The 25,257-nt window shown below is 40.6% G+C and overlaps 1 protein-coding gene across 1 annotated transcript in view; it reads right to left on the bottom strand.

The window, feature by feature from the left end:
* Positions 1-25,257, bottom strand: part of LOC150077613 (uncharacterized) — a 278,408-nt gene that overhangs the window by 61,443 nt on the left and 191,708 nt on the right. The window lies entirely within an intron of this gene.

The raw sequence follows: 25,257 nt of genomic DNA, 5'->3' as shown, positions 1-25,257 counted from the left end.
AAATTGTCATTTCCTTAAAGATATGCTGCTTACGCAAATGACATCCTGTTAGATAAAAGCAGAGAGGACAACGTCCCCATCAATAACCATTATGGCTCTTACAAAAAAGGAATGTGCTCTTTTAGTAAAACTGTTCTACCAGAATAATAGTAATGCTAATGCAGCACTATGTGAATATCGGAAACTTAAAGGTTTGCATAAAGGACCTTTGATGTCAGTGGGGCTCCGAAAACTAATAAAGAAATTTGAAGCGACTGGGGACTTAGGTGTAACCAGGCAGGGGGTGACCACGTGTCGGAAAGGGAATGGAGTGGCAGTTTCAATGGTTAGAATGCAAAACACAGTAGTGTCAGAGGTGTGTCAAGAGACTTGAACCTTCCTTGGTCTACTGTACATAAAGTGCTTGGAATAATTTTACACTGGTTCCAGTACAAGATTCATGTGCAAGAGCTAAAGTCTTGTGACCAGCAACGAGTTGTTCCCCACATGAACATGGGGAACTTCTTGCCCATCTGCTGTGCATGAAAGATCACTACAAAGCCCATACGTTACAATATGGTGTAGATTCACAGCAGTTTATAATCGGACCATTTTTCTTTGATGAGTCTACACCTCATGGCCCCATAAGGTATAAGGTAACTAGTGTATGGTACTGCACTCTTCTAAGAGATCACATTATTCCCGCTCTGCAAGAAATGCAATGTTTGGAGACTGCAGTGTTCATGCAAGATGATGCTTCCCATGTTGGTGGACAAGTGAAGGAACTGCTTTTTTCAACATTCGGAAATGATCGCATCATTTCTAGACACTTCCGCAGTTCCGGCCAGCCCAATCACAGATCTCAAATTGACAAGCATTAAATAGCAGGTAGCCAACATGCCCAATGAGATGCTATGTGAAACTGTGTCGCACGCAGTCCACCGTTTTCAGAATGTCATCTCAAGTGAAGGAAAGCACATAGAACAATATCTGTAGGTTTCTAAGTTCTGACATTAAAATCTGATCGTAAGTTAGGTATTCCATCTCGTGTTTACAGTGCCAATTTCGACCCTACTGGCAAAAATTCGAACTAATTTTTTTATTCTACAAATTTCTTCCCCATACAATAAATGACATACCCACTGATTTTCAGCTCTATTTCTAACCGTTTTGACGGAAGATGCCAATATGGCTGCCGTTTAGTGCATACGTGTTGTTCGATGCTCTGAAGAAATTGTATTCATGTTTCAACTAATGTGATATCATTCTATTTAGTATCTCTATACTGTCCACCTTCATTTAATATCAGTGCAATATTTAGAAAAGGTAATGAATTTTGTAGCTTCTAGTAATCTTATTTTAGCAATGGACTCTAATGCAAAATCACATTTGTGATATAGTGATATGGTTGATTATAGAGGTGTTCAATTGGAGGAATTCAAAAATTTAATCTACTAAAACTGTCATGATGTTACTAAAAGGAAAATTAGACTACAACAGACCACCTTGATTATTAGTAAACAAATTCCTCTTGTTTCTCAGGTAAAATATTTAGGGGTTATCTTAGATGATAAGTTATTGTTTTCACAACTTTTGAATTATTTAAGTAGGAAAATAAAAAATTACGCTGCATCTATAGTTAGGGTTACCAGAAAATATTGGGGATTAGGTAAATGCATTTTGTATCTACAATATAAAGCTATTTTTATTCCAATTGTGGCATATGCTGCATCAATCTGGTATGTTCATACTGTCAATGTAAAATTTAACAAAAGCTATTAACAATCCAAAGAATAATGTAGTTAACTATTTTTCATGTTTGTAAAACCGTTTTGACTAATACTCTCCAGGTGATTGCGGGGGGTATTGCCTTTGGATTTAGCAGTCGTGTATAGAGCTTTTTGTTATTTTATACCTAAGGGAAAACAAATTACATTTATGGGGATTACTAATGAAGTTTCTTCTGCAATTAGCAAACAGAAGAAAGTAATTTTGGTGAAATTAATTAAATTATGGCAGGACCGTTGGGATTGCTGTAGTACTGGTAGGGTAACTTATTTATTTATACTAGTGTCGAATTTAATTTTAATAACAAATTGCTTGTTTGTTATTTGGTTTTTAGGGGCATTAGCAACTAAGGCCATATTGCTCCGTGAATATGCAGTGGTCATTCCCTGACCTTTCTGCATCCTCCGTATTTGGTGGTGATGGGCTCGAATCCCGGTCTAATCAAGAAGCGTGTGCTGCGCACTGCTGCTCCTTCCCACCTGGCTATGGAAGCGCCGAACAAATTGCATTGCTGGTTTTATGGAAGTATGAAATGCTCATATTTGATTACGAGGCATTGTTCCAGAAGAGTAAGTTGCATCAAATTGGTTTAGTGGAAGATCCTTACTATGTTTGTGGAAGGTTGGAAACATGGGATCATAATCTTATATGAATACAATTTGTATGGCGAATTTAGATTAGACTTATTTAATTTGGTACCTAATTTTATTAGGTACCAAATTAAATTGGCTGTCTGAATTAATTTGGGTGTCTAATGAAAGGAATTTTGTGGAATTTCAACTGTTTTGCAGGTTGACATTTAATAAAAGGAGGCATATACCTGTGGTTACTAATACTGAGTAAACACCTCTACACCTTTTTTTTTTTTTTCTCCTCGCCTCTCCTTCTCTGGATAGATAGGCATTCTGTCTTGTGGGGGGGGGGGGGGGGTGAGAGAATTATTATTTATTTTTTTTTTTGCAGGCTTTGTGGAATGACCATGAGGTGGGATTGTTGCACTCACTAGTAAGAAGTATTCTCCTAGTTGGTGCATTTTTTTTTTTTTTTTTTTTTGCTGGCTCTTAGGTGTGGGCAGCCCTGGAGCAGGACTGCTGGCACCCACCAGTCTTGCACACTTACTGGTGGGTGCAGAATTTAGGTGCTATATGCATCGCCACAGTTAGTTGACCCAAGCTCAACTCCTCGTGCCAGGAATGGGCACTAGGTGGTAATTTCCCAATGGACTATCACCTGTTTCACTTTACAACACATTTACAAGCCATTTATGAGAACATAGTATTATATGCTAAATTGGTGGAGATGGATGTATGTCCAGGTGCCACCCTTCGACAGTTAAATACGTACATATATACATAACCGTTTTGACGGAGGATGCCAATATGGCCGCCGTTTAGTGCATATGTGCTGTTTGACGCTCTGCAGAAATCAGTTTAAAAAATGTGCTTAATCAACATTGTAAGTCGGTGTAAATTCGGTCCCTGAGGTTGTCACAGACATTCTCTCAGATATGCCAGACAAGCTGTACTTGCTATCTGGGAGTCTAAAATGCTGATGGAACTGATATTCGGGTGACACTCAAGTCAAGTGGACACAATTTTGGCAAAGTCCGGACAGTATGTGACAGACAAATCCTCTGCTTGCACCTTCATGATGGGGGGACTGTTAGTAATGCAGGGTATAACCCCCATGCAAAAGTACATGGTGGGTTACCACCCAGGTGTGAACCAACGTAAGCAGGAGTCGAGGTGTGGCACCCACACCACATGGAGGAATGCTGCCCCTCTATGTTAACAGGCAGTACTAGGTAGTAGATGACTCTCATCAACCATCACTTCTAATCTTTTTGCAACTTGACTTTCTCCAGTCCAACTTTCCTAACAGTGAGTTAATTTTCCTTAGTGATTTTAATGTTCACAACTCCAGCTGGCTTCCGTTTTCTAGTCACACCGACCCAGCTGGTCAAGATGCTGAGGCTGTTGCAATTACTAATGACCTTGCACAGATTGTTCATTTACCTACAAGAATACCGGACAATCCTAATCACACAGCCAACACGCTTAATTTTTCTCTCGCAAACAACCCTTCTAAGTACACAGGTCGAAGTGAGAGGTCCTTTAGGCACTTCAGATCACAACTTGGTGATCTCTTCTCCAATGGAGCCTTTATCTCACGGCTATTCCCAACCTCGTGTTGTTTGGCATTACAAGAATGCAAAATGGGATGTTTTGTCAACATATGCTCAGATTGTGTCAGTGAAATTATTCTTGCAGGAATGGAATCCTATATCCCCCATTCCACTGTAAAATCTCGTCCTTTATCTAAACCTTGGTTTTCCGATAATGTGCTAAGGCCATTCAAGAGAAGAGCGTTGCATATCGTAATTGGCTTGTTTCTAATTCTTCAGTTTCATTTTCTGCCTACACCAAAGCTCACAACAGTTGTAAAGCAGTTACTAATCAGTCTAGAGTTTGAACAGGCTAAGAGTTAAAAACTTGTTCCTTGCCCTAATGGTAGCCGAGCATTCTGGTCTCTTGCCAAAGCTATTGGCTGCAACTTTTGCCCATCTCTGCTCCCACCTCTGTCCAAACCAGATGGTTCTGTCGTCACTTCAGCCAAGGATACAGCTGACCTGCTAGCATCCCATTTTTCTTCCAACTCATGTATTAATGATCTTGGTAAAACATCTCCCACCATTTCCAACACGCTCCATTCAATGCCTCCTGAGGTCTTCCATCAAAAGGATGTCAGAAGGATTTTGACGAATCTTGATGATAAGAAAGCTCCAGGTCCCGATGGTATTTCTCAACTTGTTTTCAAAATCTGTGCTCCTGAACTTACCCCTATTCTTTGCCGCCCTTTTTCATTTTCTTATTCCAAAGGTGTTTTTCCTTCTGCTTGGAAATTTGCTCATATCCAGCCAGTTCCTAAAAAGGGTGACAAATCCCTCCCATCCAATTATCGTCCCATTGCAATTACTTCTACTCTTTCTAAAGTAATGGAGAAATCAATTAACCGCCAACTCTTAAACTACCTAGAAACCTTCCGTCTGATCAACGATCGCCAGTATGGATTCCGTCAGTGTCGATCCACTGGTGATATTCTGGCTTATGTTACCCATTTATGGACTAATTCAACAGAAAGGTTTGGTGAAACACAAGTAGTTGCTCTTGACATCTCAAAGGCATTTGATCTTGTTTGGCATAAAGGTCTTCTAAATAAGCTTCCATCTTATGGTTTGCCAACTGTTTTTTGTAATTGGTTATCCAGTTTTCTCTCTGATTACTCACTGAGGGTGATGGTAGATGGCTCTCTGTCTTCTAACTTCTCCACTAATGGCGGTGTTTATTCTGGCTTATATTACCCATTCATGGACTAATTCAACAGAAAGGTTTGGTGAAACACAAGTAGTTGCTCTTGACATCTCAAAGGCTTTCGATCTTGTTTGGCATAAAGGTCTTCTAAACAAGCTTCCATCTTATGGTTTGCCAACTGTTTTTGTAATTGGTTATCCAGTTTTCTCTCTGATTGCTCACTGAGGGTGATGGTAGATGGCTCTCTGTCTTCTAACTTCTCTACTAATGGCAGTGTCCTCCAAGATTTAGTTCTTTTCCTCTTGTATATTAATGACCTTCTTCCATTGACTGGAAGTTTTATCCGTAGTTTTGCTGATGATAGCACATTGCATTCCACTTTACATTTTGAGTAACCTTGCCCTGCTCAATCAGCTTCAACTTCTCGAAAATCTGCTACCAATTTCTTAAATGCTGATCTTAAGGTAATTCTCCAGTGGGGCAAAGACAACTTAGTTGATTTCAATCCTTCTAAAACTCAGTCTTGTCTTATATCTCGCAAAAAGGATTCTTCTGCTCCTATGCTTATCTTTGGTGACACTCCAATTTCTAGGCAAAATTATATATCTCTTTTGGGGATTACCCTGACTTTTAATCTCTCTTGGCACAAGCACATTACAAAAATTGCTTCCTCTGCCTCTAAAAAACTTGGTTTTCTCTTTCGCTCTCGGCGTTACTTTTCTTCCAAACAGCTGCTCACTCTGTATAAATCGCAAATCCGCCCTGGCATGGAATATTGTTCCCACAACTAGGGTGGTGCCCCCAAAACCTCTCTCAGGCTTCTTGATTCCATTCAGAAGAGGGCAGTTAGTTTAATTAATGATTCATCTCTAACAGAGTGTCTCCACTCGCTGTCTCATAGATGTACTGTTTCTACTGCATGCCTCTTCTACAGATACTTCCATGGGCACTGTTCTTCTGAATTGGCTTCTATAATTCCCGCTCTCTCTTTCAAAACAGTCCGAACACGTGCAACCACTAGCCAACATCCATTTACTGTCCAACTTCAAACTCACAGAACCAACTTTTCATCTTCCTTGTTTATTCATTCAACTGCCGTTTTTTGGAACAACCTTCCTTCATACGTATTTCCTGAAAATTACAGTTTAGAGAAGTTCAAGTCTGAAGTCAACAAATATCTTCTTTCGTCTTCTCAACCTCGATCCCAAGCATGGTACTAAGTACTATAGGTTCTAATACCTCTCGTGTTTGGGGTTTACAAAAAAAAAAAAAGTGTACAATGTGTTCCCACAAGAAGACTAACCTTATCGGAGCGCCTTGGTGAGAAACTTTTGCTATCCTATTGGGATTCATGCCAGATACTAGTTCTCTGTTTTCCTTTGTTTGCGAGACTGTATGGTCACCATGCGGCTTGCGGAGGGAAAATAGAGAAGTGCTCCAGTATAATGCGGCTGCCGTGCTAGGATCTGGCCCATGACTGGGGAAGGATTCCCCCCCCTCCCCACTAGTACCCTGGGCTGTTGTTGTTGTTGTTGTGTTTTCTGGTGCAAGAGCTACTTAGGCCATATTGCGCCACCCTGGGCTGAATGAGAGCCCAACTTTCCTGTGACTGAGTTAACCTTTAATTGTAAACTATGCATTTAGTGACGATTCCTCCCCCCTCCCTCTCTGCCATAAACTTTCATGGTGAAGTGGAACTTCTCTCGTGCATTTCCCAACTTTTTGGATCTGACCATCATCTTTAGCATCCTCAGAAACCGCTAAGGAAATTTTCCCCATCGTTCTAGTGGAATTTCTACCCTCGGCTGTTCCTTCTCCCCCAGGTGTTTCGGTGGGAGAAGAAAAAACAGTCAATAGTGTATCTCTCCAAATTAATCTACGGACACGTGTGAGGTCTCATTCAGCGACTCCCGAAGAGACCTGTGTAGAAAAACACTCAGGACCTTGATAAACCAGACAATTCCTATTATCTGGAAAACAAATAAAATGCATGAAAACGACACAGAAGTCATTGAGATCGGCACCCTCAGCCAAAATGAAGAGAGACAGGAAGAGGCAGAGGATCATAGACCAATTGCCAAAAGAAAAAATAAAAATGGAACAGTACCAAAATCTGACCGGAAAACCATGAGTGCCAGCAAAATAAAGCATCAGCACGAACACACAGGAGGGGCAGACAACCAACCCAAGCCATCAGAAAATACTAAACTCGATCCGACATTACCAAAGGGAACCATTCCAGAGCAAACATTACTGCTGCGAACGGCCTTAGAAAATCTGATGAAGGAAAACAGCAGCAGAATAACAGCCCTACTACGAGCAGAAATAGTACACCAATGGAATAAACTCGAAGCCATCCTAATGAATACATTCGGCCAACTACAGAAGGCAGAGGCAATATTGGAAGCACGAAACATGGATGGAGACAAACAAATGCTACAATGCACTCCATCGTATGCACAAGCGCTCAGGACACCAGCAAGTGACTCGATAGTGGCCGGCAAAGCACCCGAACCCGAAAGAAAGACCCTACCTAAAGAACCACACTAAGTGGTCCTACAACCAACAAAAACCTGGCCAAAGACCTTACCCCAGACCAACTATCAGAGGAGCTATTCCAAAGAAATCTACAGGCCATATTTCCAGACAGGAATAAGGAAGACCCAGTGATGTCCAAGTATATAACCAAGTCAAGGGACGGAAGCTGCCAGAACTGGATTGTTGAGCTCATGCCCATGGCTTGGAGGGCTTTAAGCATCCAGAACAGAACCTATGTTAACTGGGTCAGTCGCTGCTTTCGGGAGCATGTGACTGTGCCCAAATGTTACAGGTGCTACAAATTTAGGCATACAACCCACACATGCACCCAGACAATTCCCAAGTGCGGGCATTGTTCGGCAAAAGGTAACGCCTTCCGTGACTGCCCAAACAAAAACATAGACTCAACTGCAAACTGCTAGAGTTTAAAGTTAGATAGCACACACTCAATCAGAGATGGTCAATGTCTTGCATACCTCAAAGCAAAGAGTTTATTCCAATCAAGACTCAACTATGGGAACATGTCCTAAAAAATATAATATCGCAGAGGTTAAATTCATGCAGATAAATGCACAGAGCCAAGGGGGTTGCCGACCAAATCCACAATAAGGCGGAAGAAGAAAACATTGACGTAGTAATACTACAAGAACCACATGTACATATGAAGGCTGTCAGGGGCTATCCCATAACATACAGAGTAGTCCAAATGGGGGATGACACCCCATGGGCAGCAATCTTGGTAAGAAACCCAGATACAATGGTGACCAAAATCACTCAGCTATGCACATCTTGGGCCGCATGTGCCCAGCTCACCACAGCCTAGGGAGCGTTTTATATCATAGCCCTTTACTGCCATCCAGGTGAGGATATTGACTTTGCAATAAGGTACCTAAGTCTGGCTAGTGATATGCTCCCAAATGCAAAAATCATCGTGGGAGCAGACATTAAGTGCCAGTCGCCAATGTGGCACAGCCATACCACAAATAGACAGGGTACCAACCAGGTTGGAAGAGTTCCTGGCAAGCTCAACATTAACTGTACTAAACTTACCCAACAATTCTGCAACACATTATGGGAGGCCACTATAGACATCACCATGGCAATGAGGAACGCTGCCAACAACATTTCAAATTGGACCGTCCGTGAGGGCTGGACGTCTGATCATCGCGCCATTACATTCAGTCTAAACAAAGCAAGGCAGTACCTGTGAACAGAAAAACTGCCCATAGATATGCCATAGCAAAGGCAGACTGGGAACTCTTCGAGACCACCTACAGAATAAGCATACAACAACAGAGAGAACTCCAACGTATCGAGGACCCGAGAATCCTCCAAATTAAAATGACAGAAATCATAAAACAAGCCAGTGACACAGCCATCGGGAAGAAAAATCCGCCACAAGGGGCAGTGCCCTGGTGGAATCAAAACCTCCAGCGACTCAGGAAGGAGGTGCAGGAAAGAAGGAAGGCCTTCCGGCGAGCCAGGCACTCCCGGCCAGCAGTGGAAATTGAAACCCTACGACAGAGCTACAAAGAGGCGAGAAATGCCTATACAGCACAAATTAGAGAAAGCAAAAACCAATCCTGGGAGTGCCTGGTCTCCACCACTGGAAACAAGGACCCTTGGGGACTTGTATACAAGCTCGTCACCATCAAACTCCCCAGAGGAGAAGTAGTTGAAGCCACTAAAATGCCCCAAGGATACATGACTATCATTTGGGAACACACCATCAACAATATCCTTGATGCTGCCTTTCATCCAGAGATACAAACAATGACAACAGAACAGACATGAGTTTGCCAGGCCAATGAGGCTCACCAAACGGCAACAAAAGAGCACCCTTTCACCATGGAAGAGATCGGCAATGCAGCAGCCCTAATAAAGGGAAATAGATGCCCTGGACCGGACCTTCTGGAACCTGAAATTATCAAAAAAAAAAAAAAAAAAAAAAAAAAAAAGTAGAGTATGCCCCGAACTTACTATTAAATCTATATAACCTCTGTCTCGGCGAAGGCACCTTCCCGACTTCCTGGAAGATGTGAACATTAAACTCATCCTAGAGAATCCAACAATGCCACCACATCTTCCGGACTCCTACTGGCCTTTTACTGATAACTGTCAAAAGCACAATGGGCCGGACTCCTACAGACCCATTGCACTTCTGACAGTTATCAGTAAGCTATTTGATCAACTACTCTACACACGGATCCAACATTACTATGATGAGGCTGGCCTGGCCACAGCAAACCAATTTGGCTTCAGGCGGGGCACCTCCGCCGTGGATGCCCTAACTCACCTCCTGACCAAGGTCAACAGATATAATATAAAGTACTTTTATAGTGACAGCTGTGGACTTTGCTGGGGTGTTCGACTCACTTTGGTGGCTGAGTGTCCTGGCAAGGCTGTGTGAAACCAACATGCCGGAAAACCTCTATAACACCCTCAAAAGTTACCTAACCAACAGAACCATCAAAGTCACTGCCCCCTACGGCAAACTCTCCAGGCATATCCATTGGGGCAGCCCTCAAGGTTCGGTCCTTGGCCCACTACTGTGGAATATTGTTGTTGTTGTTGTTATTTGGTTTTTAGGAACATTAGCAACTAAGGCCATATTGCTCCGGGATATGCGGTGGTCATTCCCTGACCTTTCCGCATGCTCCGTATTTGGTGGCGACGGGCTCGAACCCCGGTCTAATCAAGAAGCGTGTGCTATGCACTGCTACTCCTTCCCACCTGGCTACGGAGGCGCCTTTGTGGAATACTGTCTTGGACACCTTTCTTAACATTGATCTCCATGAAGTACAATCTCAGGCATTTGCGGACAATCTCATTCTGACGATACAGGCAAACTCAACAGCCGCATTAGAGGTCCTCGCAAATCAGGCCCTGACCACTCTCCAAGAATGGGCAAACCGAAACCAACTCAGAATATCCCCCACAAAGACAAACTCCATTCTACTAAAGGGATGCCTTAATCTTAGGCGGCCTCCGCAAATAAAAATTGGGCAGGAAACGATCAAATTCTCTAACCAACTAAAATACCTAGGCATGATACTGGACCAAAACCTGTCATTTCAGGACCATCTGAAATATCTCTGTGAAAAAATAAGACACTACGCAGCCACAGTTGCCAGGGTCACGCGTAAAGAATGGGGCTTGAAAAAGCAAGTCCTCCAACTGTCCTACAAAACTACCTTCACTCCGATTGTCACCTACACATCCGGCGCATGGTTTGAAAAAACTACAACAGCAGTAAACAGACGTATCACAGACCAAATTCACAGATCCATCCTCCTAATCATCTTCCGCGGCTGCCGCATGGTGAGCACCCATACTATGCAGGTGCTGGCACCTGCATAGTATGGGTGCTCACCATGCGGTGGACTTAGAAATTATACGTCGCGGCTTAATGTACTACCTAGACTAAGGTACCCCACAGACTTTTCTGGGGTTCACTACTGACCTAACCAGCAACAGAAATGTGGAAAAGAAGAGGATACAAACTCACCTGCAGCAGGCATGTCAGTAAAGGTGGAGCACCTCTCAAAAGGGAGACATCACAAAGAAGTTTCTACCCAATACTGAACAAAACTACCCAACCTCATTAAACTGGTTCTCCCCAGCTCTACAGGTAACTTACCTCTTAACTGGACACGGAGCGATAAATGCCAAACTGTCTCTACTTGGGATCCGGGATGATCCAACTTGCACTTGCGGGGGACTGGAGAGCTGGCAGCACCTCATATACGACTATGAAGACCTACATGGTGTTTTATTCACCAGGATCCACTACTTACCACAGGGACAAGAACATCACCACCTAGACAGGAAGGAGGAGTATCAAGCCTTCTCTGATTATGCATAGGCACTGTTGACAAGGAGGAGAAACCAATTCGCTGCAGCCCATAACCAGCTACCACTATAACCAACCAAAGAACATCTGTTCTTCAGCTTGCTTGGACTGGGACAACAGAAATGACCCATCCCCAAGAATTAGAAAACTCAGGAAATAAACTGTACCAAAGTAGACTAACATGGACGGGACCCATGTCCCATGAATGACAAATGGAGATGACTACCAAACTTAGACACCCCACCAGCTGGGTCTATGTGAACAAGACACATTCCTGAGAACTGGAAAGCTTAGGAAATAAACCATGGTAAAGGACTAACACGGACGAGACCCCAGTCCCACGGATGACAACTCAGACATGACACCAGATTGGACACCAGCACCAGCAGGATCTATGTATAGTTTTCTTGCAGACGCCTGTTGGTGATCATACCGGGCTTCCTTGCCTGGTGCCTTTACATACCCCCTGTGCCGGTGGGGGTCGGTCCCACTTCCGATGCCCCCTACTTTCTCCTGGAGAGGCATGGGCCTGCCTCTCTAACTTCTGGGGTTGCCTACATTATCATCCCCATATTTCTACCTTAATCCCCTAGCCTTCAGTCTCCCACCCACTCTATCTTTATGCCAGCGAATGCCCCACACACAAAAACTTAATTATGTCAAAATTACCGTCCACCCATATTTTCGGCATTTATTATGCAAGTGGTATCCACCTCAAGTAATGATCATCAAAACAAATGATGATGGATATATGTATCGCATATATATGGATCTGTCTGTAATTATATGCATATAAAAGAGGGCGTGCATTTTTTTTTTTTTTTTTTTTTTTTTTTAAGGTCCTAGCCACTGAAACTCAGGAAATTAGGTGGCAGGACCTGCCAGAGTGAAAGAAACTACGGGGTTCCTGGTCTGCCTCCACGGGACGAAAGTGGGGCATCAGCAGGGGGTCCAGCAGCTAAACAACCAGATGAACAATGGTACATGACACTACACATATACAATATCCATACACTTTTAAATCTCTGGCATTTCCAGTGAACTGGTACACCCACAAAAAAAAAAAGAAAACTATGTGGAGATGGAAACCCCTGGTGCTGTCTGACACTAAATACACCTTACAGCTAACCGTTTCAACACTAGGGTCTCCTGAATATGGAATCTTATTTTATAACCACCCGGTACATAAGTTAACATATTTTATACAAGGTACTTACATAACATGGTTTTGCTCTAACATGATTGATAAATTGTGGCAATCCTAGCACTTATATAACACTGTTTCGCACTAACATGGTTTCAGATTTGTGGCAAATCTTGCATAACACATTAATTTTGAGCTTTTCTGCACAATAGTTTTCCAAGAGTGAAGTGGGAAATTACCAGTCGATTAATTTAACTTCAGTAGTAGGGAAAATCATGGAGACTATGATCAAGAGTGGAATCCAGGATCACTTAGATAGAAATGGAATTCTGAAGGATACTCAGCGTGGTATTGTAAAGGGATAATTATGTTTAACTAATCTGGTTAGGTATTTTTTCACTCAAGAGCGGGACTTAGGGAATAATTTCGCCGTTGTTTATTTGGATTTCACAAAACATTTGACTCAGTCCCACATGAGCGGTTACTTTATACGCTGGAACAGGTTGGAATCACAGGGAAAATACTTAGATGGATAGCTGGATGGCTTCAGGGCAGGACACAGAGGGTTGTGATAAATGGTTATTCCTCAGATTGGGTTGATGTAAGAAGTGGGGTTCCCCAAGGATCAGTATTAGGACCACTTTGTTTTTGATTTTTATATATAACATCAATGAAGGGATAGAGGGCGTGATGTTTAAATTTACAGATGATGTAAAGATTGGTAGATTAATTAATGATTGCCACCAAGCAGAGCTTCTTAAAAATGACCTAGATAGATTTCAGGGATGTTCAGAAAAATGGCAGCGATGCTTTAATCCAGCAAAATGTAAGGTATTGTACCTGGGGAACAGTAACCCTAAAATAACATTTTTGACCTCTTATTTCACATTTTTATCAAGGAATTATTATTCACAATATAAATATAAAAATCCATGTAGTATTTGTATTTATATGTATGCAATATATATATTTTGAAGACTAAATACTCAAGGCATAATACATCATGTGTTGAGATTAACTATATAATATCGGTGTAAATACACAATAGTTTACCCATAAGTTTAACCTTAAAAGAGTTAGCAAAAGCATAAGATGCCGAAGTCTATGACAAGATATATGCAATTAGTCAAAGCTTAATAAAAATACGGCACTCACCTCAATAATCAATTGTGGTCATTAGCATTAGTAGAGGCATATAATGCAAGAAAGCAAGCTTATGCAGCATAAGCCAAAAAAAAAAAAAAAAAAACACACACACGGTCCCATTTCACCCCTTCATTCGTTCCAAGTACCTGTCCAGCTCAGCCTTAAATTTATTTAGTCTATCAACTTCCACAACAAAGGATGGAAGTCTGTTTTACCAACCAACCACCCGCTATAAAAGCTAAAGGCAAACTTCTGTACATCTATCCAACATCTGTCTTTCCTCAGTTGGAATTTATGCTCTCTCAAATCATTATTCTCAAGCAAGAGGAAGAATCCCATCAGCATTGAGCATGCTCAAACCATTCAAGGCTTTATACACCTCAATCAGATCACCTCCCAGGTGCCTAGTCTCCAGACTAATTTGCAAGATTTAAGCCTTTCTTCATAAGAGCAACCCTTTGTTCCATTCACTAATCTTGTTGCCCTTCTCTGTACTCGTTCCAACAACTCTACATCCGTCTTAAAATGAGGCCTCCAAACCTGTATACATCACTCAAGGTGTGGCCTGACCATTGCCTTATACAAGGGGATAATCACCTCTTTATCCCTGCTAGAAAAATTCCTGTATATCATTGACAAGACACTATGAGCTACTCTTGCAGACCGTCTGCACTGCTCAAAAAACTTCATATCTGCTTACACAATTATCCCCATGTCCTTTTTGTTCTCTACTACTGTCAGTGTAGTACCACAGAGTTGATACGTCACTCTGGGGTTGCTGCTTCCCATAAGTAGTACTTTATACTGGTCAATGTTAAACTTCATTTGCCACCTCTCAGCCAACCTTTGTATCGTCTGCAAACTTTGACATTAAGCTTGATATACAATCATCAATATCATTTATAAATACAGAAAACAATGGACCCAATACTGAACTCGGTGGGACTCCAGTAATAACATTAGTCCATGATGAGCAGTATCCACTGATTACCACACTCTGTCTTCTCCCACTCAACCATCCCTTTATCCATAGCAGCAAATTGCCTCCAATGCACAATGCTCCAATTTGTGCAGCAGTCTTCCATGTGCAACAATATCAAAAGCCTTTCTAAGATCCAAATATATGATATCAAAGATATTCCCTGCATCCAGTTCCTTTGTGACCACATAATAGTATCCAATCAAATTGGTCAGGCAAGACTTTCCCTTAACAAAACCATGCTGTGTCCGAGTTATAACTGAAGTCTTGTCTAGATGATCCTGCAGTGCTTCTTTAACCAGTGCCTCCATTAATTTTCCTGGAACAGAAGTTAAACTAACAGGTCTTTAATTATGTGTGTTGCCCTTTGATCCTCCTTTGTGAATTGGGGTGACATTTGCACATCTCCAGTCCATGGATACCTCCCCTGAGTCCAAAGAAGCTCTCATAATTATGGCTTACTTCCTTTGCTGCCTCTTTTAATATAACTGGATAGATCCTGTCCACCCCGGGTGCCTTTTTTATGTTTATCTTCAACAATTTCTCCACTTTCCTCTCAGTTATTACAAAATCATCCAGCTCATGCCAAAGTTTAACTCACCTCTGGTATTCCCCTCCCTGAATAACTCCTCATGGATGAATGTAGATGCAAAATACTCAGTTTGTTAGCCAGCTGAGCAGGATCATCAACAGTTGAACCATCAATATCCATTGGACCAATCTGATTCATCCCTTTCCTTCTAGAGTTTACATAGGTAAAGAACTCTTTGTTGTTTCTTCACATCCTTTGCCAAAGATTTCTCATAATCTGCCTTTGTCTGCCTAATCTCCTTTGTGACTTGGTTACAGACCAGCTTATATCTATCATAGGCTTCCATGTCACCCATTAATTTATATGTATTCCATGCATTTTTATTCTCTGCCACATGTCTCATTAGTTCATTTGACATCCATTTAGGCCTAAACCTTGAACAATATTTCTTAGTTGGTATATAAAGCCTAGTAGCTTCCAAGATAAATTCTTTGAATGCTTACCATTTTGAATTTGCTGTTGGTCCCACTGTATAGAATTTAAATACTGTCTCAGATCACCGTAGTCGCCTTTACGAAAGCAAAAACCCTTCCCTTTACCTCTGATGGTAGTTACCTCTATGAGTAAATCCCACTTCAAGCACACTGTGTCACTGCCTAGTGATTCCTTTATCTGCAGATTCTCAATGCATGAAGAATCACTACTGATAATCAGATCAAGAGTATTACTCCCTCTAGTTGCCTCCCGAACATGCTGATGTAGAAAACAATCATCCAATAAATCCACAAAAGCCTTGCTAGTGTGTATGTGACCAACTCACAAATTTCAGTCAATATCTGGGAAATTAAAATCCCCCACTATAAGACTCTCTGATTTACTGGCCCACTATTTCCCTGTACAGTTCCTTATTATACTCATCAGAGTCATTAGGCCTATAACATACTCCTACTCTCAATTTTGATCTCCCAATGCTTATGTCACATCATAAACTGACTCGACACTGCACTGCCCAGTGATGTCGACTGGCTTCACTTCCTTGGATTTTATGTTTCTTAACTAATAGTATAACCCCTCCTCCCTTCCTATCTTGTCTATCCTTCCTGTACACATTGTACTCCCCAAATTCTAGTTCTGCATTCCTTATATTTGTGTGACACCACATCTCTGATATCTCAACAATATCTGCCTTTGATGTTCTGAGCAATACCTCAAATTCATCAAATTTATTTACCAAACTGCTAGCATTGGTGTACATGCAAGTATACATGCATCTGTTCCTATTCTTAGCTACCCTAACACAACCCATGTGTTTACTTGTACCGCAATGACTCCCAGCAGTCTCTGAATTAACCTGCATCTTGTTTTCCAGGCTGCTGTTCATTCCAATAGAAGCAGTGCAAGAATCACTTTCACCTCTGCCAGTGGCTACTTTTAATCTATTAGTCCTTGTATTCCACCAACCTAGCAGTTTTCCGACCCACATAACGCTGCCTCGATAGCATCAGCAAATATTCTTGCACCCTTTCTATTTACATGTATCCCATCCCTGTAGAAGTAGTCTCTCCTGTTAACAAGCAGAGACCAGGCTGAAAATTTTTTTTATATGAATCATAAAACAGTAGGGCGAGAAATCATTGGTTAAAATTATTGAGAATAACCAATGATTTCTCACACTACTGTTTTATGATTCATATAACCACAATGGATTATTGAGGTGAGTGCTGTCTTTTTATTAACGTTTGACTAATTGCATATTTCTTGCAATAAGTTTAACTAGATACGTAGTGTAATGGCATCATTTAGATTTTATCTCATATTGTGGCTACCTTCACAACAAGATACCAGGTATTGCACTACTTAAAATAAATAATGCTTCTCTAGTAGAGGAGACTACTGTTACTTATTCTCAGTGGGCACCACCACAAAGATGCGTTTTGGAGTTATTTTGAAGACTAAATGCTGAAGGCCCACTGACGACTGAGCCAACAAGCTCCGAAATGCATTATTATTTGGATTTTAGGAGCAGTAGCAACTAAGGCCATATTGTTTTTCCAGGGATATGCGGTGGTCATTCCATGACCTTTCTGCACCCTCCATATTTGGTGGTCACGGGCTTGAACCCCAGTCTGACCAGGCTGCCCACCTGGCTACGGAGGCGCCTCCGAAACGTGTCTGGGTGGTGCTGCCCACTGAGAATAAATAACAGTAGTGCAATACCTGGTACCTCGATGTGAAGGTAGCCACAATGAGATAAAATCTAAACAATGCCATTACACTACGTAATCATAGCCACACAGAACAACAGAAAAAACACGTGCATTGTCCTCCCCTATCACAGCAGACAGCTTCGCCAAGTGTTTGCCAATACAGACATAACATTAATATTTTCTTCGTATAATAAATTAGGGACCATGTTTAATACATATTTAATGTTATACATATATAACATTAAATATAAAGTTATTATTTAATTAAATGTCAATCCGGTTGTAACGCATGCTAAATCAGGAGCACAACCGCAAAATATGGCACCACAAAAACTTCCAATACATGTGCTTATTACCACCGTAATAGCTTCAGAACTAATCAAGCTGGCAATGAACTTACACAACACGTGCACTCACACAACCACAATCCCCTAATCGATTCAGCCATCCTAATTATTTAATTAGGATCTAGTTAGAAAATCTACCAACACGAGGTGCTTGTCATAGAATGGTGTCGCCATAACATTAAATTTAATGTTCTAAACACGAAACTTCCAACCAACCTCTCACCGGTCTGGAACCTTATGCACGTAAAGTTCCCAAATGTCTCGAAATGCATTATGGGGAACATAGGAATCCTTTAAATACATAATTCCTTTTCTCCTATCATTGCCAACTGAAGTTTTTTTCACGAAAGTCGCTCGTTGTGACTACTGGCTTCACCTTGTTCGCATATTAACATTTTATAAATGACAACCAGAGACAAGGTAGTGCACTTCTCTTCCTTGAGCAAATTTTAATTACAGGTTTTTAACAGTTCCATCTTTATTTATTTTAACTATTTTAAACTTCATTTCCACTTCAATACCATGTAACTAAGCAGATCAATTGAGGTGAGTACCATCAATTAAGCTCTTATTGGTATTATTATTAAGTCGATTACATAACGCGACATTAAGAAGCTCTATAAATCAGTTAACTACATACATAGTTATACTTATGGGAAAACAATGGTGTATTTACACCGATATTATATATATATATATATATATATATATATATATACACATATTAAAGGAGCTTCAAATTTAAATATGGCCAGGGGTCTATTTCATCCTTAATCCAGCCCTGGCGTGAGCTACAATCTGTTATCTTAAAGGCATAACTTCTAGATTCAGGTACAACACAGCTCTAAATACAGGGTATCTATTGTTGTGGTAGATATGTTACAGAAATCACTGGTGCACACCAGGGTATCCAAGATGTCTTGGATAACTAGTGGTGTAATGAGGAGCCATAAAGAGGAGACAAGATAGTACAAATCCTTGCAGAACTCCAGCCAAGATCACTTTGAAGTAATGGCAATTATCCATGCAGAGTTTAATTGTGCAATTATGAAGTAGAGATGATAGGAAAGCCAAAGTGTCACTACCATCTGGTAGTGGTCCTCAAGCAGCTTGAGTAGGGAAGGATTCACAGCACTGAATGCAAATTCAATCTAGAGGTAGGTGCTTGCCAGTTCTTCATTGTTTTCAAATGCTGTGAGGATTTTGTTAGTGGTGTTCAGAAGGTTGGTTACTGTTGGTTGTTTTCTGACTTAAGAATATCTATATGCTTTTTTTGACATGATACAATTTGTGGCAGGTGGTGAGGGAGCATGCCAGATGCTTTTGGAGATACATTATGTTATTTCTGGTTTCATTTTATGTTGATTTTCTACATAACAGAATTGTGCCTGTCTTTACCAATTTCATTGTAGGGCTGCAGATCAAGAGTGTCATTTTGAGGTCCATCAAATTCGACTCATTATTGGAAAACTGAGTGGCAGATTCTGTGTGCAGCTCCTTGATTACATGGAACAGCCGGTGGCATTGGCAATATCAGAAGTTGAAATTTTTGTGAAATTCCGACATATCTTAAGCAATAAATCTTAGTGCAGATAACACAGTTATTTTTTCTAATCACTCTAAGGTAGTGGCTGTGCTTTTGTATTTTTCATCTTCATTGAATTATGTTACAATAAAACTTTCGTAATTTATCAATATCAGCCGTTTTTGCTACACACTAACTCCATTTTTACGTAATAACTAGGAAGCTTTGCATACATAAAAGTAACGTGCTTTAGAACATAGGGCTCCAAAGAATACTGCTTCAGGCAAGGATAACTTTACAATACAGGGAAGATGACTATGCACCAACATTCATGTCTAATTAGGCATAATTAGCATTGAAAGTTATACCAAGACAAAGACAATAACTCAAGGAAACATATATTATGGCATAAAAGCAGGAGCTATATCACCGTGCATGTATCTACATGTGGTATGCAGATTACATCATACTGATACAGAAAAAACCATCTTAAAAATACAGGAAACTGTTCTAAGTGACAAAAATCTGACTGTTGAAGCTAAGTGTGAAAATTCTTTGTGATAGATACAAGAGCATATTCAGTGATAAATTGTGAATTTGAGAAAATATTTACCACCATTTTAGTCAGAATACGAACTAGTCTTAATGCAGATAAAACATTACTGAAATAATTGTTAGCTGCCTAACATGCAGCAGCACCACACAGAATAGTTAATCTTGACTGTGTATACCATAATGTCAGGAGTGTCGTCAATAAAATGAGTGAATTCAAATTCCTGGATAGAATGACATAACATAGCTAATGAAAAAAATGTGCCACATAGAAATAAGTAATGATCAGTTTCGCTGTAGAATGTAAATTACATAGGATAGATGTACTTAGGATTCATAAAACCACTAGACAATGCAATTGTTAAGTGGTTGTATGATTCATAAGCATCTGAGGCTATAATGCACCAATTGAGGATGGAGAGGGAAGACAGAGAGAAGGGGTTGAGATCATGCTTATCAAAAGCATGTCTCAGTGCAAAAATATCTTTCACAGATTCAGAAGTTTGGAGCTATGGATATCAGAGTTTGAAGCTATGGATATATCAGAAGTCTGCTACTATGGATAAAGGGATGGTTGAATGGGAGAAGACAGAGTGGTAATCAATGGACACTGCTCATCGTGGACTAATGTTATTAGTGGAGTCCATCAGGGTTCAGTGTTGGGTCCATTGTTGTTGTCTGTATTTATAAATGATATTGATGATGGTATATCAAGCTTAATGTCCAAGTTTGCAGACGATACAAAGGTTGGCAGGGTTGTTAAGGACACTAATGACAGTACGCTGCTGCAACAGGATCTAGAACAGTTGAGCAGACGGGGTGAGAGGTGGCAAATGAAGTTTAACATTGACAAATGTAAAGTACTACATATGGGAAGCAGTAACCCAGAGTGACATATCAACTCTATGGTACTACACTGACAGTGGTAGAGAATGAAAAGGACCTGGGGGTAATTCTGCAGGCAGATATGAAGTTTTCTGAGCAGTGCAGATGGTCTGCAAGAGTAGCTCATAGTGTCTTGTCAATGATATACAGGAATTTTTCTAGCAGGGATAAGGAGGTGATTATCCCCTTGTATAAGGCAATGGTCAGGCCACACCTTGAGTACTGTATACAGGTTTGGAGGCCTCATTTTAAGAAGGATGTAGAGCTGTTGGAACAAGTTCAGAGAAGGGCAACAAGATTAGTGAATGGAACAAAGGGTTGCTCTCATGAAGAAAGGCTTAAATTTTGCACATTAGTGTCTGGGGTCTAGGCACCTGCGAGGTGATCTCATTGAGTGTAATAAAGCCTTGAATGGTTTGAGCATGCTCAATGCTGATGGGATTCTTCCTCTTGCTCAGAATAATCATCTGAGAGAGCATAAATTCAAATTGAGGAAAGACATATGTAGGGTAGATGTGCGGAAGTTTGCCTTTAGCCAGCGGGTAGTTGGTTGGTGGAACAGACTTCCATCCTTTGTTGTGGAAGTTGATAGTCTAAATAAATTTAAGGCTGAGCTGGACAGGTATTTGGAACGAATGGAGGGGTGAAATGGGAGCGGTTTTTTTTTTTTTTTTTGGCTGGTGCTGCATAAACTTGCTTTCTTGCATCATATACCTCTACTAATGCTAAAGTTCCATATACCAACACAGAATCTGTGTAGTATGAGTTAGTCAAGTAGCAGTAATCCACAGACCAGAAGGTTTTGAAGAGTATGATCAGAGTCTATATGCAGATGGAATAGGCAAGAATCTTATTATGGGTGATTTCAATTTGTCCCTAACTGATTGGAGTAAATGGGAGGGAAATTCACCACAGGGAAAAAAAAATTTAAACAAACAAGATGAATATTATTTGTACCAGCAGGTTAGAGAAAATACTAGGGGTAAAAATTATTCTAAACTTGATCATTACTCATAGGGCTCACAGTACAGGAACCACTGGCATGAAGTGGTCATGCAATCATTTGTTGGAAGATGAAGAAAGATGCTGCAGTTGTAAATGCATGGGTTTTAATTTTAATAAGAGCATTATGAAATTTAAGACACCAAATGGGCATTTTTCAACTGGGCAGAATTTAGAGAGAGAGGATTCTATTAAAAATAAACAGCATGAGGAGGATGCTGGGATGGATGAATGAATAGAGAGCTGGCCAACCTAACAGTGTAGAAAAAAATGGCATGGGAAATGTATAGAATAATGAAAAGTTTTGAGGCCTATGACAGCTACAAGTTGTTCTGCAATATTAATACAGTTCTGTGTGGGTAGTATAGAGGTTATAATCACCATTCTACCCACACCATGTGGAAAACACCGGAGTTTATATTCCATCAATGATGCAAGGGAACTCATGGGCTTTTTTACTCTACAGCTGAGTTAATTGGTCTGAGGAGTGGATAGCAAGGTCCTCTCCCTCCCTTGGGAAATTCAGGTAAACTGATCAAAAACACATGCAATTTATGGACATTATACTATTATTATTACTTAGCCACATGGTGCAAGGAAGCCTGAGGCTTATGCTGCACCATTAAAAAAAAATTCCTGAGTTACCCTGAGAGAGAGAGAGAGAGAGAGAGAGAGAGAGAGAGAGAGAGATGATGATATCCAGCTCAGGACCCTGAGTGTGCCAAGCCCTTACTCACCAGATGTGAGCCCCTGGGGTGATATAGGAAAATGACAGTGCTTGAAAAGGCCCTAATATGACAGCTTTGTAAGAGCTGTCATAATAGCAGAGGTCAAGTATGAGAAAGTAAGAAGAAAGAATATGGACAAGGAGTTTTTATGGACGAAGAAGAAAAATTAGATTAAATCCTTGTTTAATGGGTGTGAGAAAGTCTAAGATAACCCAGCTACATCGATAAGTTGAATCTTCTGCATCGACTTTACAGGCAAAAAACGCTTCTGGCAAGGAGAGGCTGTGTGGGCAAGGCTGAGATATACAAAATTGGTGATTTCGAAATTACAGATGACTGTTTATTAGAAAATTGAGTATACTGAGTTATGCAAAGCCATTAGAAAGACACTCAGAGAGGACATAAGAAGATTTAACACAAGAAAAGTAGAACAAGCATTAAGGAAAACAAAGGATTTAAATCAGCAGCCAAGAGCAGTAATACAGAAAGACAAATGATACTGAAACTGAAGAATAGCGATAATTCAAATAGCAGAAGCCTACTACAGAGAATTATACAAGGAGCAGGGGAATGATGCCAGAAGTGGGGAAGATGGATTGCAAAGTAGCAACACATACAACATACCCGATATTCTTCCTGATGAGGTAGAACATGCATTGAAGAAAATGAAGAATCGGAAAGCCCCGGGGGAAGATGAAGTTACTGTAGAGTTGTTAAAATTGGGAGGAAGAGACATAACACAAAAACTAGCAAGGCTCTTCACAAAGTGCATTAGAAAAGGTGTGACGCCTAAGTAGTGGAATAATGCATCATAGTTTTGCTACATAAGAAAGGAGATAAATCAGAAATTGGAAATTATAGACCAATTAGCTTGTTATCCCACATCTACAAGTTGTCCACAAGGGTCATTACTAACAGATTAGAAAGAATACTTGATGAGAATCAACCGAAAGAGCAAGCTGGCTTTAGGACAGGATTCTCAACTATGGATCACCTTCATGTAATATCACAGCTAATGGAGAAAGCAAATAAATATAAACATCATTATGACCATTATGCTTGGCATTTGTGGATTATGAAAAGGCATTTGACTCCATACAGCATAAGGCAATGTTTCAGGCGCTGCAAAGACAAGGCATAGATACCCCATATATTATGATTTTGAAGAAAATATATGAGAGTGCTACCTCCTTTATTAAACTAGACAAAGACAGTAGGAAATTTAAAATTGAGAAAGGAGTTCGACAAGGAGAGACAATATCTCCGAAGCTGTTTACTGCTGCCCTTGAGGAAGCTTTCAGAAGATTAGACTGGTCGCAGAAAGGAGTCAATGTGAACGGAGAGTACCTAAACCATTTATGATTTGCAGATGACGTTGTGGTCATAAGCCACGATCCCAAAGAATGAGAGGAAAATCTTAATCAGTTGTGCACGGTTAGTAAGGATTTTGGACTAAAGATGAATATGGCTAAAACAAAAGTAATGATGAACAAGTATGCCACAGAAAGGGAAATAATGATTGAAGGAGCAGTAATTGAAAAGGTGGAGTCATATACTTATCTGGGACAAGTTATTAGCTGTAATAATAATAAATGGCTGGAAGTCAAGAGAAGAATAAATTTTGGATGGATAGCATTCAGGAAATATAGTCACATACTGAAGAGCAATATCCCAGTTTGTCTGAAACGTAAAATAATGAACCAGTGTATACTCCCCACCATGACTTATGGAAGTGAAACTTGGGCACTCACCAAAAGAATGGAAGAGAAGCTAAGAACTACACAGCAAAGAATGGAACGAATTATATTGGGAATCAGACTGTTAGATAAGAAGAGAAACACATGGATTAGGCAGCAAACTCAAGTAAAGGACATTCTTATCAAAACTAAAGAACTAAAATGGTCTTGGGCAGGACACATAGCTCGAAAGCATGATGACAGATGGACTAAGAAAATAACAGAATGATATCCAAGAGGAGCTAGAAGAAAACCTGGAAGACAAAGGCGGAGATGGATAGATGAAATTCATCAGTTTGTGGGTAGTAAATGGATGGAGAGTGCTCAAAACAGAAGGAACTGGAAAGTTGCTGGAGAGGCCTTCATCCTGCAGTGGATTGAAAATGGCTGATGACGATCATGATGTTTATTAGAAAAACTTTCTAGACTAAAGGCAAGAAGGCTCCTGGAGTTGATGGCATATATCCAGTAATTTTGAGGACATACCATGGAGTGCACGAACCACTAAGGTTAATTAATGAATCATTGAACTGAGGAGGGATTCCTTCGAAATGGAGAAGTGAGTAACTACACACTTGTCAGCCTAACTTCAGTGGTAAGTGTAAGTGTGTTTAGGGTCAAGTGGCACCAGGGGGTTTCCCCCATCTCCGCGTAGTTTACATTGTGGTGTGTTACAGTACACACCAGAGATTTAAGTGTGTAAATGCCAGAGATTTAAAAGTGTGTGGATCTTGGATCGTTTAGTGTCGTGTACCGTTGTTCTTCTGGTCATTTAGCCGCTAAACCCCAATTGGGACCCAACGTTGCCCCACTTACACCCCGTGGAGGCAGACCAGGAACCCAGTAGCTTATATGCACTCTGGCAGGTCCTGCCACCTAATTTCCTGAGATTTCGGTGGCTAGGACCTAAAAAAAAAAAAATAAATAAAATAAAATAAAAAAAAAAAAAAAAAAAATGGGGGCACTTAAGTTTAGAAAAGCCAGAAGGGGTTAATGTGGTTCAGT

The sequence above is a fragment of the Mastigoproctus giganteus genome, chromosome 12, assembly GCF_048544385.1.
Source record: "Mastigoproctus giganteus isolate SK-2022 chromosome 12, ASM4854438v1, whole genome shotgun sequence".
Taxonomy (NCBI): domain Eukaryota; kingdom Metazoa; phylum Arthropoda; class Arachnida; order Uropygi; family Thelyphonidae; genus Mastigoproctus; species Mastigoproctus giganteus.
This window is presented reverse-complemented; position numbering and strand designations above follow the sequence as displayed.